The sequence below is a fragment of the Macrobrachium nipponense genome, chromosome 4 (genome assembly GCF_015104395.2).
Source record: "Macrobrachium nipponense isolate FS-2020 chromosome 4, ASM1510439v2, whole genome shotgun sequence".
NCBI lineage: Eukaryota > Metazoa > Arthropoda > Malacostraca > Decapoda > Palaemonidae > Macrobrachium > Macrobrachium nipponense.
In genome coordinates this window covers 93,670,828-93,685,577 of record NC_061100.1, presented here as the reverse complement: position 1 = coordinate 93,685,577, position 14,750 = coordinate 93,670,828, and positions in this window count along the sequence as shown.

Genomic DNA, 14,750 nt, shown 5'->3' with positions numbered 1-14,750 from the left:
TTCGGCAGACTGGGGTACTTTTAAACAGCACCTCACTCAGCAGTTTGCCCTACATCGAGAGGAAAAGATGGGGCTAATGGAAGGTTATGACCACCGCATTTGTGGCCACCCTCCGAAAAAGTACTTTAAGACGTCCTGACACCGGAGATGGTCTTCAGTCGTGAGTTGTTGGTGGTGAGAGAAGGAGCTCACCAGGTTAGGAGTGGGTGAGTCGATTTCAGCCTTCTACTATCGCGTCGGTGATGACTATGAGTCCCTCACCCCTAACGAAGACCAGACTGTAGAGGGAAAAGAAAACTTCCGTCGACGCATGCTGAGACGAATTCTTCCCACCTCCGTAGTGGGATTTCTTGTTGACGACGAGAGTCCCTTACACACCTTGCTGCCGAAGGTACAACAACTATTCGACCACAGACGACGCCAGCAAACAAGGATGGGGGCACAGGCCACCTCCCAATCGGTTGTTGCAACGGTTAACCAATCTGACCCAGAACAATCCTCCGCCAGCCTCACTCACCATCCAGGGGGCCAGGTCACGCACCCAGGGGCCTCGAAGAGGCAAGGGGAAAACAGCCGGGAATTACACGGTTGGCCGTTGCTGTGTGGGTGGGGAGAGAGGGCCACCTGAGGGCCCAGTGCCCCTCTTTCATCGAGCCACGACGTTGTTTTCGATGCAAAGCAACAGACCACCTCGTGAGCGCTTGTTCAAAAAACGACGACGGCCAGCGGAACAACGTTCCCCCCTCACCAAGGAGAGGAAGGGGAAGGCGGCGTGGAGGAGGAGTTGGGAGGACCCCCGACTACACCCACGGCCGCCGGGTCCAACCAACGACCGTGTCCCCGGTAGGACAAGGGACGCCTTGTCGGGGAGGAGGGGAAGTCAGCCAACCCCTCGAGAAGTAGTGGATAGCCCTCCCCCACCTGTCGCTGCCCATGCCTGGACGTACAGGGTGCCAGGAGAGAAGGTAAGGCAAGGGCCTATCTCCCACCCTCAATCCACAAAGGAAGCCGTGGTGCCGATCGTGCAAATATGGGTAGGGGAGCGACAGGGAAGGGCGTTGATCGACACTGGTGCAAGTGTGTCTCTGTTAGAAGAACACCTGGTGACAGGATCGGTGCAGCCGATGAAAGGTTCTTGGTTTTGAGTTTACTGCAGGTGGTCATCGGATGGTAACCCAGAGGGCTTTGAATCAACAGGTAACCATCGATGGGCGAGGTGGTGATACATACCTTTTATGTAGTGCCAGCATTACAAGTAGAAGGAATTTCAGTTATTTTAGGAATTGATTTTGTGGATAGGAACGAAATAAGAGTGGCTGGCACAGCCGAGACAGGGGTCGAGATATGTTTGAAGGGACAAAGAATTCCCACAGGGGGGGAGAGACCTAGGTGCCTACGAGTCTCCCTTAAGTCGAAGGGGGCTGGGGGAAAAGTACCCGCTGCCCTAGAGGCGGGAGATGTGGCACCACCCCGGACCCTCTCATCCCTCGCCGTGACACCCTCACAGAGCATACCGGAAGGCACTTTAGTTATGATCAGACCCCATAACAAATGGGACGATTTTATCATTCCGGGTCTGGGTGGGGTAATACAGGGAGAAGTTAATGTGCCATTTATGAATGTCATTGACCAACGTATCGTACTAGGCAGCGAGTCGATATGCGACCTTGAACCTTGTGAAATAAGAGGAAAAAATAGCTTTTCAAGAATTAAAGATTTCACTCACTAGTAATGAACTATTAGCTTATACAAAGTTCGATCAAGCATTTATAGTAACAACTGACGCGAGCAGTATAGCTATCGGGGGAGTGATTTCTCAAGTTGACGATGCAGGGAATGAAAAGCTGATTTGTTTTGCATCACGAGCATTGAAGGGAGCAGAGAAGAATTACAGTACCTTCGATAGAGAGGCATTGGCTATTCTATGGATGCTGGAGAGACATCGCTACTTTTTACTGGGGCATAAAGTCAAAATTAACACAGATCATCGCCCATTGAGAGATTTATTCAAGAAAGGGGATTTGACCACTCGACAGGCTCGTTGGATAGAACGGCTGTTAGAGTTTGATATTGTGGGAATTGAACATATAGCAGGGAAAACAAATAAAGTAGCGGATGCCCTCTCCAGAAGTGCCATAATGGGAGTTACAACTCGAGCAGCAAAGAGAGAGGAACAACGACGGAAGAAGCAGTTAAATGAGTCAGAGGCAGCCGATGTAGAAAACGGGAATAACTCGGGAACTCCAGAGTTAGGGAGAGAGAGAAGGGAAACGAGTCGTGGGAGCGAAAGGGCTGATCCTCCTAGGGGGTCAGCAAGCGAATGCCCTGGGAATGAAAATGAGTGTGTGATTGATTTGTGTGGTTGGAGTGTTGGAGAGGTGATAAGGGGTCAGAAGTCCGAGCCATGGATCGGGCAGGTTAGGGCTTATGTTATGTAAGTGCGAGTAACGAGTTTCCCGATTTCCTAAAGGTGCCCAGAAGTATGTTCTTCATTGAAGGAGATATTTTGTTTTGTAAATATGAGAAGAGACCGGGCGATATCCGATCTCGCGTCGTCCTTCCTCCCTCTTTGGTAGAGAAAGCCATCCACATGATACATGTAAGTGCTTATGCAGGACATATAGGTATAGAAAGGTCCCTCAGGAGGGCACGAGAATCCTTTTTTTGGATAGGAATGAGAACAGACATTACAAAATTTATCAGCCAGTGCCACATATGTAATACCTTGAAAAACCACACACTCTATTCCAAAGGCTCGCATGTGGCCAGTAGAGCCAATTAAATTTAACAGAGTGCATATCGATGTCGTAGGACCCTTCCCTCCTGGAGACGGGCAGTTCAAATATGTATGTGTGATGGTGGATGCGTTCACGCGTTATACGCACACCTACGCAATGGTGGATAAGACCGCAACATCGGTTGCCAGAGCTTTGTGTTCGTTCATAACGAAATTCAGCTGTCCTCGTACTCTAATCAGTGATAATGGGCGTGAGTTTGTTAATGAAGTGATAAAAGAGCTGACAAAATTATTTAATGTGGAACATTTCACGATCGCGTCCTACCGGCCTTCAGCCAATGGGTTTTAGTCGAATCCCATATAGAGAAATGACAATATTTTTTTGAAATATTTAGTGGCAGACAGTCCGAATCAGTGGGCCGAGATGTTGCAAATGGCGGAATTTGCACTTAATACTGCGTATAACAGCTCCATAAGAGATACCCCGTATTTTTTAGTGTATGGACAGGACCCTTCATTGCCATATACTGTGATCATGGACCCTAGAACTTTACCGTTATATAGTGTCGAGCAATACCGGGTGATGTTCTGTAACCTAACCCGAAGAGTATTTCAGATAACACAGAAACTTCTGTTGAGGGCAAATGAAAAGTATCAGGCGCAATATGATCAGCGATTCCGCACACAAACGTCTAAGATACAAATAGGGGACAGGATCTATTTGAAAAGACTGCAACCGAAGAAACATAAACTTGAGCCCGCCTATTTAGGTCCGTACCGTGTTAAAGAAATTAAAAACGACACTGCGGTGATAAAGCATATTAGGACCGGTGCCCATGGCGAGTACCACTTATCACACATGCATCCCGTCAGAAAAGATGTCCTGATGTGGCATCTGAACAAACCGGTACCCCCATTTCCGGGACTGCATGGTTATCTGGGAGAGGAGAGTGAAGATGATATACAAGCATGTCTAGGGATCATTGACGGTGCGCCCGACGTGCATACAGACGAAGGTCGCAAATATTGGTGTCATGTTCTGAAGTATGAACATTATTCTAAACGTATCTTTGCACCAACCTGCCGTGTTCCTTTTTAATCTTTTATTTTGATTTTGTGATGATACCTTTTCATGCATAAATTGAGACAAATCATACTTTCTGTTTCATTATTGTGTTTGTACAAGTTCTTGGTCTTGATGATTGATAGTAATCTGTTTATTTTATTATTTTTTGAACTACAGGTTTTTGTGCTCCAATTCTAAGAAGAATATAATGTGTTTGATGTGGTGATATAAAATTTATTATTTCATTGATTCTTACATAATTTCTTTTTCATTTAAGAACATGTTTACAATGTGATGCGTGGAATTCAGAACAGACTGTAAATTGCCAATTGTAAGCACGTAATTTGACCCTGGCTTGCTAAGTTTAGTTTTTATTCTGCATGAATTATTAATAACATTTCTGATAACATTTCGTTCGGTAAGGTACTCAAATAACAGTGCACAAATGATTGAGACTAAATAAGGGAAAAATGCATATAAATAAATAAAGAAAAAAATAGTGTTTTGAGTTCTGCGGGACGCAGAACTTGTAGGGGGAGTGGTGAACTGATCTGTATTGAAAATTCATGTGTGAGATGTAACGGAAAATCTACTATAGGTGTTGTGCGTAGCTATGTGTGATCAGAGAGTAACGATCAGATAGATATCGCTGATTCATCGAATGCCCATATGATCGTTGGTGGCGTGGCGTGGGTGATTCAAATGAGTGCCATACATCGAAGACCCTTGGTTCCTTTCAATTATAAGAGGCCAATCAGCTTAGACCTGTGACCCAAACAAGTTCAGTTTGAAAAGTTAAGAGTCAGTAGGGAATTAGTGGTCGACGGGTCAGGGCGCGTCTCAAAGACAGTGGTCGGCGTGTGTCGCCTTAGAGTACCTTCCGACTATATAATAATCATATAATTAGCAGCGTATTATTAGCAACAGGGCCCTGTGTAACTATTAAGGAAAATACACGTGTGTTAATTTTATCTTACGCGTTTCATTGTACTGGTAGAACCCTTGTATGATCGAAAATCAGGTCATATATATAATTATAATATAAGTAATTATATATTATATATATTATAATATAATATATATGCCTCTATATATATATTATATATATATTATATATATATATATATATATATATACAATACATATATACCTATTATATATATACATACACACACACACACACACACACACATATATATATATATATATATATATATATATATATATATATATATATATATATGTATATATATATATATATATATATATATATATATATGTGTGTGTCCATATATATATATATATATATATATATATATATATATACATACATAATATATATATATATATATATATATATTATATATATATTATATATATATATATATATATATATACATATGTATATATATATATATATATATATCGATACATATATATACATATAGCATATATATGCATATATATACATATATATATATATATAATACTATATATATATACATATATATATATATTTATGTTTTATATATATGTATATATATTTATAATACATATGTAAATCTATAATATATGTGTATATATATACATATATATATACATATATATGCAACTTAAATAGCCACAATGCCCTCTTAACTTCTTGAATTCTTTGCTCTTTTTGGATACGCTTGTTACTACAAAGCCTGAAGATCCAAGTTCAGGCTTTGTAGACACAAGCATTGCATATAAATAAACAAATAAATATATATATATATATATATGTATATATATATATATATATATATATATATATATATATATATATATATTATATATATATACATATGTATATATCTTTGATACATAACCTTATGATACTAATGAGGTTTTGTCAGTTGAAGGAATATCATGACGTTCTAATTCATCCTCCAAAAATTGAAGTAAATCATCTACAGACACTTTTAAAAAAGAGAACTATCAAAACTATCTATATTAAAATAGAAATAACGATATCCCCTTAACTATAGCAAACCTCGTTAGTCTCATAAGGTTATGTATCAAAGATAGTACATTTTGTTTATTGGGGAATTTTTTGTACAAAAGTTGGCATGGCTATGGGTAATCCCATGTCTCCTGTCCTTAGCAATATTTACATGGAATTTTTTTTAGACAAATCTCTCACCAAGAATTTTGCCCCAAAAAGTTATATGGTTTAGGCATGTGGATGATGTTTTTGTAATGCATATAAAGGCAGAAGTATGTAAAGTTAGATATGTAGAAAGATATTAGCTAGGAAAATCTACTAGTCGAGTTATGGTAGATGAAGGCGAAGGAGAGGTTGAGAGAGGAGTAGAAACCTAACGCAAAATAGGATGTTTAAAAAGTGAGATCTATAAACCCAGCGTCTTCACCATAACAGGAAAGTGATGAGTAAGCTGGGAGAGTGAACTTTCACCCCTCAAGTGGGTGGTTACGATGGATTACGACAACCACTAGGATTCGCCCTGGGGTGGCACTGGAAGCAGGAGGCGTTCAAGAACAACCAATTAAGAGAGCCTAGGGTGTTCTCCAGTAGCCAAGAAGGAGGAGTCTGAAATTCAGGAAGAGGTTCAGACCTCATTCGAAATCACAGAAAAGTTTAGTTAGGAACTGACCCCTGGCCGCAACCCATGTGTCGGGTTATGCTCTGTTACTCTGTGTCATTTTGTGTGATAAGACAGTGAATTTGTGAGTGTTTCAATAATACGTAAGAAGAGAAACATGGTGTTTAACTTGCCCAGAATCCAATGAAAGAACTTATGCAAATTCTCCTGAGAGACTAGATAATTGAGATGAATTGAATTAAACTAATTTCAGAATCTGCAAGACGTACAATATATAACAATAAGTTTCTACGAGAGATATAAAGTCAATAACAAAGCAATATAGATGAAGTATACCCATATAACAAAACTACAAGAGAAACAAATACAAACCAAGGCTACCAAAGAAAAAGACTTCAAAACAAAGATAAAATGAATAAACCCAAAACTCTAACATATTCCTTATTTGGCCAGTTCACGAAAATCTCCAGGAATTTCTCAATAATCTCAATAATTTAGTCCCTTCTATAAAATTTACTGTAGAGGAAGAAAAAAATTGTAATTTGAATTTTCTTGATGTAACAGTCCATAGAAATGATAGAAATTTCTCCTTTTCACAGTCTTTCGAAAACCTACTGACATGCCTCTTTTGTTCATTATTACTCCAATCTCTATCAAAATGTTAAATTCTCTGTTTTTCTGGGATGTTCTTTAGGGCTGTGTGTGTCTGTAGCCCGCAGTTTATTGACACTGAGATTAAAACCTTTTATGATATTGCCTTGAAACTTAAATACCCAAGGACTTCTGTAGATGTGATATGGAAAAGAACTAGGAAAACATTTTATTTAACTAATGACAAACTTGAATTTAGTGAACATAACATTTTCAAATTACCCTATGAAGAAAGGTTTTTAGAAATTCCTAGAATTTTAAAGCTTTTCAACATAAATGTTGTATTTAGTATTTTCAGTGTCAAGAGTTTAGAAATAGAAAATTCTGAATATGTTTCTGGCTGCATATATGAAATTTTTTGTAAAAAGTGTGATAAAATGTATTATGGACAAACCGAAAAATCGATTTCACAACGAATCAAACAGCGCCAATATTCAGTGAGAATTGGTCAAATACCGAATGCATTATTCGAACGTATGAGAGATTTAGATCATTCTATTAACTGGAGTCAAACAAAAGCCTTAATCCCATGTAATGACAATTAAAAGGAATATCATCGAATCTTTTTTCATCAAGTCAATTAATGGAAATGTTCTAAATTTAAGTCTTGGTTTGTTTAAACTAGACGCCTTCATAATGAAAAAAGTTGTGGATAAAAATAAGTAACAAAATTAATATATTCGGTTGTGTAACTATTTTTGGTCTTTGCATGGCTAAGCTTCCGTTACTCTTATGTTTAAATCTGTTTTAGTTTGTGACCATGTCATCTCTGATTATCCTGAAATATCTCTTTGAGTTTTACCCTTTTGACAAATGAACCATCTGGTATCATGGGTCTTTTTATTTACCTGGTAACCTTTCCAACACTCAGACGGTTGAAGACAACACATTTTTCTTGTTGCCAACAAAGTCAATTGTTTTTGTAGATACTTTCGTCTGTCCGCAGTTGTTTTGTCTCTGTAAATCCGTAGTTTTATATAAAAATCTTCCTGGATCTTTTTACATAAATATTTGATGATTTCCAGTTAGACTCAATTTTTTTTCTATCCTATTTTCGTTTCCTCTCCAGTAAATAATAAAATAAATAAATAAATATTTCCTACCATGAGAATCATGGACGATGTGCGTCTTGCCTCTCAGTGTTCTGCATCATCGTGGGTATGTTACCTGACCAAACATTTATAATTGATTTAGAGGATTATTTTTCTGTATCACTGCTTGTTGCCTAATTACATATTTCACAGGTTCTCTTACATCTGTTTCAACATGGCTGTTAACTTCCGGTTTTTCTACTTCAGGTTTTAACTCCTTTAAGTGAAAACCTTTTCGCCCTATTAGGAGTATTGTGGTAGTTTTCACTTTTAAGTCGACCGATGCATAAATAGCATTTTGTGTCATGTAATTTAGCCAGGTGTCTGATCCATGGATATTGGACAAACATCTTTTGGTCCAGTCCCTACCAGTGTAGTTTGAAACTGTAATGAAGTTTATTCTGTTCTATTCACAATATAATATATTTTCCTTTTGACGAACTGAGTAAGTTTACTTTGTTTTCGTAGATAAGAGCAAACGATTTTGAGTCTCTCTCTCTCTCTCTCTCTCTCTCTCTCTCTCTCTCTCTCTCTCTCTCTCTCTCTCTCTCTCTCTCTCTCTCTCTCTCTCTCTCTCTCTCTCTCTCTCCTGAGTACATACCTAATGTCAAATCAGCAGACACGTCTTGAAGCACTGTTCATAGAGATTTGTATCTCCTGACATCTTCATGCAAAAAAGTTTGAAAGTATCATGATATGAATTCATAATCCAGAGTTAATTTGATAAAATCTCGAGAGTCTATAAAATGATGAGATGACAGTCATAACCCAGATTCATATCCAGAGTTAAATTTGAAAAGGAAGTCTGTGAAGTGTTGAAATGACAGTCATACTTTGAAATCTAATGAAAGTTCTTTGCAATCCAGGTTTTTTTGAGAAGCTGTGATCACTCACTGGTAGATAGACAGATAGAGCAGAGCATTGCACACAGGAACTGAAGCTCCAGTTCATCGGATGAAGAAATGAAGAAAAATCTGGACTCGCTTGAAAATTACAAGAGTATTGGTTTTAAAAAATATTTTAGAGGTGATTATTGTTGTTTGGCCAGGAGAGCTGTTCAGTTGCTGTTTAATTGCTGCCCCATGATATTCATCGTTCTGGCCTTATAAATAACAGAATGAGTCAGCTATTGTTGGCAATATTCAAGAAGATTTTTCTTTAGTCTGGTGGCCCGTGAATGTAAGGGCTTAGCTTTCATTGAAAAAGGGAAAATGAAAATATATCACTCTGACCTTAAAGAAAATAACAATTATGGTAGCGATGAAAAAAAAATACTCTGTGGGATGTATTATTTGCACATTGTATCTGCCCCACAGTAGCAGTGGATTTGGCCTTTCATGTAATAAGTTGTATATCATTATCTTGTTTTATTCAGGAAACAGTTAATCCGTACGGTTTTTGGCGCTCTTTCATTTGGTAGATAAGTTAAATACTAATAACCCACGTGAGTGTTGACTGTCATATTTGTTTATGCCTGAATGCCTCCAGTGCAGTGTGAGCCAACAACAGTGAAACTAGGTAATCGATGGTTAGCAACTGGTTAGGCCTTCCAATGGTGGTGTGATTCCTTTGTCTCATCTGTTTGTTTCCCACTTCACCCGTAGGGGGTTAGTGCCGTTAGTGCACCTCATTCGGTGCATTGTAGGCATTACTTAAGGTTCCTTGCAGCGTCCCTTCAGCCCCTAGCTGCAACTACTTTCATTCCTTTTACTGTACCTCCGTTCATAATCTCTTTCTTCCATTTTACTTTCTACCCTTTCTAACAACTGTTGCATCGTGCAACTGCTTAGAGGTCTTCCTCCTGTTACACCTTTCAAACCTCCTTTACTCTCAGTTTCCCTTTCAGAACTGAATGACCACATTAGAGGTACCAGCGCTTGGCCTTTCTCCTCAATTTTATACGCTAATTTCTTTAGAAATGCATATTATATAATATAATGTATGTATGTATGTATGTATGTGTAGAATAGCCTTCCTCTAGGTGAACGGTTCACAGTCACTCGAACTAGAGAGGTCTTGAAACGAGAAGAAACCCCCACTGCGCATGCCCGGAAGACAAAGCATCTTTCCCTTTGTGCTGCTTTGTTGTAATATCCCGTTATTTTGATTCGACAGTCATTTGTCTCCGCTCACACAATTCTTTGTTCAACTTGGTTCGCTTTGCTGTGCTGTGTTTAGTGAATTGATCGACAATTTAGCTCCTTTTTTGCCTTTTGTGTTGTGTTACAGTTTGATAGCAATCTCTTTGAAGGGTGTGTTTTAGTCATTTGATAATCCTGGTATTTATTTGAATTCAATCTGCAACTGTGCTTAAGTTTTTAACTTTTATGAATGTGTCTGGGAACTACTTAAGTTCAAGTCTAGATGCGAAACATTATTACCCTAATACAATTCTACTTATATTTTAATAGTTTACTTAAATTGTTATCTATTTATTAAAGGGTTAATTTATCTTCTAATAACTGATTATCTCTTTCCGTATTTCTCATCACCTTCTGTTACCTCTTTCGAATGAACACCATAGTATTCTTTGGAAGGGTGAATTGAATTCAAGTCAGTGGCTCCTGTGGTGGCTGCTCCATCTGAATAGGGGCCGTTTTCTGAATATAATGATAACAATAATAGGTAGGAGACCATCTTTCAAACAAACAGGTGTTGTTAAAAGATATTGCTGCATCAGCCGTGTTGATTTTTTAGAGAGTTTTTTCTTTCTTTCTTATGATAGCTTCCTCTTAGGTACTACAGTTAACAAGTAACCCACCATTTCCTGGCATTATAGGAGTTCCACGTTGGCCGAGTGGATTTCGCGCTCGGCTACTAATCCATCCGGTGGTCCGAGGATCGATTCTCGTCGCGGCCAACGCGGGATCAGAGGCATTTATTTCTGGTGATAGAAATTCATTTCTCGATATAATGCAGCTCGGATCCCACAATAAGCTGTAGGTCCCGTTGCTAGGTAACCAATTGGTTTCTAGACACGTAAAAATATCTAATAATTCGGGCCAGCCCTAGGAGAGCTGTTAATCAGCTCAGTGGTCCGGTAAAACTAAGATATACTTACTCATTGCCATTATAGGGGTAGTGATATATGAAGAGTAATGTGCAGAGAGTTCAATCGTAAAATTAATATTCAATCAAATCAAGTAATTAATATATTTATATTAAATATCATTTTAGTTTTACAAGTAAACTACATTTGCATTACTCTCTATATTTCACTACTCATATTATGCATGGAATTGGAAACTGTAGCACCCAAGAGAAAACTGTCATCAGTGAAATAGAGAAAGCTCTCGACAAAATCAACTTGGCTGATGCAGCAATATCTTTTAACAACAACAATAACAACAACAATAATTATACCCTTTGCCAGAGTTGTTTGTTTATTCAGTAGTATTTGGCCATTGTTTTGTTACCTATACACGGTAATGGGTACTTTCTCTTCTGTCCCTCTCAGATGTTCATTGTGCATCCTTTTTGTTAGGTTACAGTTAAGATGTTCAATTATTGTTGTGATTTTTATCCTTCCTGTTCATATTGCTGGTGTTAAGCTAATATCTATACTATCATCTTTAGGCCTTGCCTAGTCGTGTGGGGAAGTGTGGTTAGTTTTTTTGATCTTGCAGTTCATTGAAGACAAACCCAACGTATTGTTATAGGTGAAATGGATGGTTGGGTCTTCCCTGCTCTCGACTGAGTGTTCAGACACAAGTGAAGGTGAGAAGTTTGTATCCCCTGAAACAGACAGGATTGATTCGGTCATGGGCTTTGTAAGGCTACTGTTGGTAAGTGTACATATGTATGTACCATAGTATGCATACATAAAATGTGTGTATATATGTATGGATGTATATTATATGTATGCATATGTAATATAATGTGTATTTATGAATACATATAGTATTTGCGTATATATAGTACATAGACGCGAAGGTACGTTATTCAATTGTATTCATCACAGGAAAATGAAAAGTGATCTAATTAGAAAATGCTCAGCGGTTTCGTCCTCCAGTGCTCCTCCTCTTATAACGTTTATTAAGGAAATAGAAAGAGGAAAAATAGGCTTCAAATGTTGAACGTATGAAACACCGTTACCAGAAACTAGCAGTTTGAACAAAAAAAGGAGAAAAAAACATTCGGCAGTAAAATAATACGATAAAACCAGAATACATGGGAGTTTTACAAATGAAAAATACCAAAATATCAAATGAGGTAATATGTCCACTTGAAACAGCTTAACGAGAAGAAGCATACTGGATAAAATGATCCAACTCGTAGTGACGTCTCATGACTTGTTAATTAAAAGGCTCTAATTTATGGAAACTTGTTGATAAATTAAATTTTTTTTCTTTGGTGTGAACCAAGCAAGCCCTGCTATCAAATTCTTTCCATTAGCACCTGTGCTCTCTAATAAAATCTTTGATACGAGCCAGTCAATCGTTAAACTACACGTACTACTGTGAAGACACATTATTACTTGTACTATTTGTTCTTATATTTATTATTTAAAATTATCTTCTCGAGTGCCTTCCCTGTATGAGAATTGCCACCTAACTCCACATTTAACGTGGTAGCTTATAAATGACTCCCTCACTGTTTTCCGGACTATTACGATTGAAAGTTTGACCAGTGGTACTAGGATAGGAAAATTACAAGTAGCTTCAGGGGGGTAGACTGTGGACTCTAATGTGGGTTGGTTGGTTGGTTGGTATGGGAAAGATTAGAAACTCGGCTTTCTTTTTCTTCTCCTCATGGGAGTAAACATGTGAGTAAGCATGTGAGTAAAATGTCCATTGGAGGACGACAAAGCTGTTGGCATATTCTAACAAAAACACTTTTCATTTGGTTATGTGGAATACAATTATATATAAAATATACACATACATATTATTTATTTTATATATTCTTTGTTGTTTTAAGAGAAAAAGGTGGTTATCATTGTTATGTACCTCAGGGATCCAAGTTGTCAGCAATTAACCCACTAAGCAACAGTATTCAATATATCAAAGACGGAACATTATAATGTATTGAATAAAAACCTCCTCGGCTGTCAATCCAGATATATTACATTCTGTAAAGTTAAAAGCTTACGAGCTAAATGCTGAAGGAAATAAGTTGTATTAAGTCTTCAATAGAGATTATTTCGTCATCACGTAAATCTCAGATATACAAACAACATTGGTTCTCTGCAGTCTTGAAATTCCACTCAATGAAGATTTTTTCCGAGGTAATATTTATTCTTGCTCATCAGAACAAATATAAAATTGTATATCTGTATTTATTGAACACTAAGAGAATTTAATGTGTTTTGGCCTTATTGCATTTAAAGTAAAGTAGAGATGGATTTCCAAAGTATAGGAAGTGTTAGACACGGAGGGTATATATATGTGTGTGTGCGTGTGTGTAGGAGATATTATTACAAAAATCATAATTTCAAATGGGCCACAACCTAAGATCCCGTAGTCAGGCAGTGCCATCAGTGCACCTCACGCAGTGCACTGTAAGCATTACTTACGGTTCTGTGTAGCGTCCTTTCGGTCTTTAGCTACAACCACTTTCATTCCTTTTTGTGTACCTCCGTTTATATTCTCTTTCTTCCATCTTACTTTCCACCCTTTCTTAACAATTGCTTCATAGTGCTTCAACTGCTAAAGGTTTTCCTCCTGTTACACCTCTAGAGCCTTTAATACTCAATTTCGCTTTCGGCGCTGATTGACCTCACAGATCCCAGCGCTTCACTTATGGCCTAAATTGTATATATGGCACCAGAACAATTGCTAAGTGCCATACTTTACTCTCTGCCGTCTTCAATTGGGTGTTTTGTGTGAGACTTAGAATTTGTGGCTGCTTCTGTGTTAAGAAATATTTGTATAACTTCATATTTGCTGTTTACATTTCCCAATTCTCAGAATACGTCTAGTTCTATGTAAAACCTTGTGCTGAATGTTGATTTTAATATGAATCATTAGGGCTCCTATTTTTAGGATGGCAGGTGTTCCTTTTTTTTATATTGGATCTTCTCCTCTGCCATCAATCTTGTATGTTCTCTCTCTCTCTCTCTCTCTCTCTCTCTCTCTCTCTCTCTCTCTCTCTCTCTCTCTCTCTCTCATGAACTAGGCTTTGCGTAGGACCATTGAAGGATTTATAATTTATCTGGTGGTTGGCCCACTGTGTGTCATGATACAGGTCAGTTCTTTTGAACCTGTATTTCATCATAAATATGAACTTGGCGTCTCATCCTCATCATTATATAATTGAGTTTTCGTATCTGGTTTCTGGTGTACCGGTTTGAAATGGGTATTGAGCTCTTTCCAAGCTCGTCTGTTATGTGCATTTTCTGTCTGAATTCCCTCCAGTTCCCGGCATTCACATGTGCTTTCCTTCATCCAGCCATGTTGTCATTTCCAAGTCTACTAATTTGTGGGTCTTTTATGAGAGCCATCAGCCCTTTAAAAGATTGCCTGCGAATATTGTCGTTTCCTTCGATTCGTGCTTTTTCGTTTCCTGCACTGCCTCTCTCACACTGCATCATCATTGCCACTCTCCTGGCAGGGCATTTTCTCCTCGTCCTCTTTCATATTCACCCATAAACTTGGTTATACTGACACCGATTTCATTCG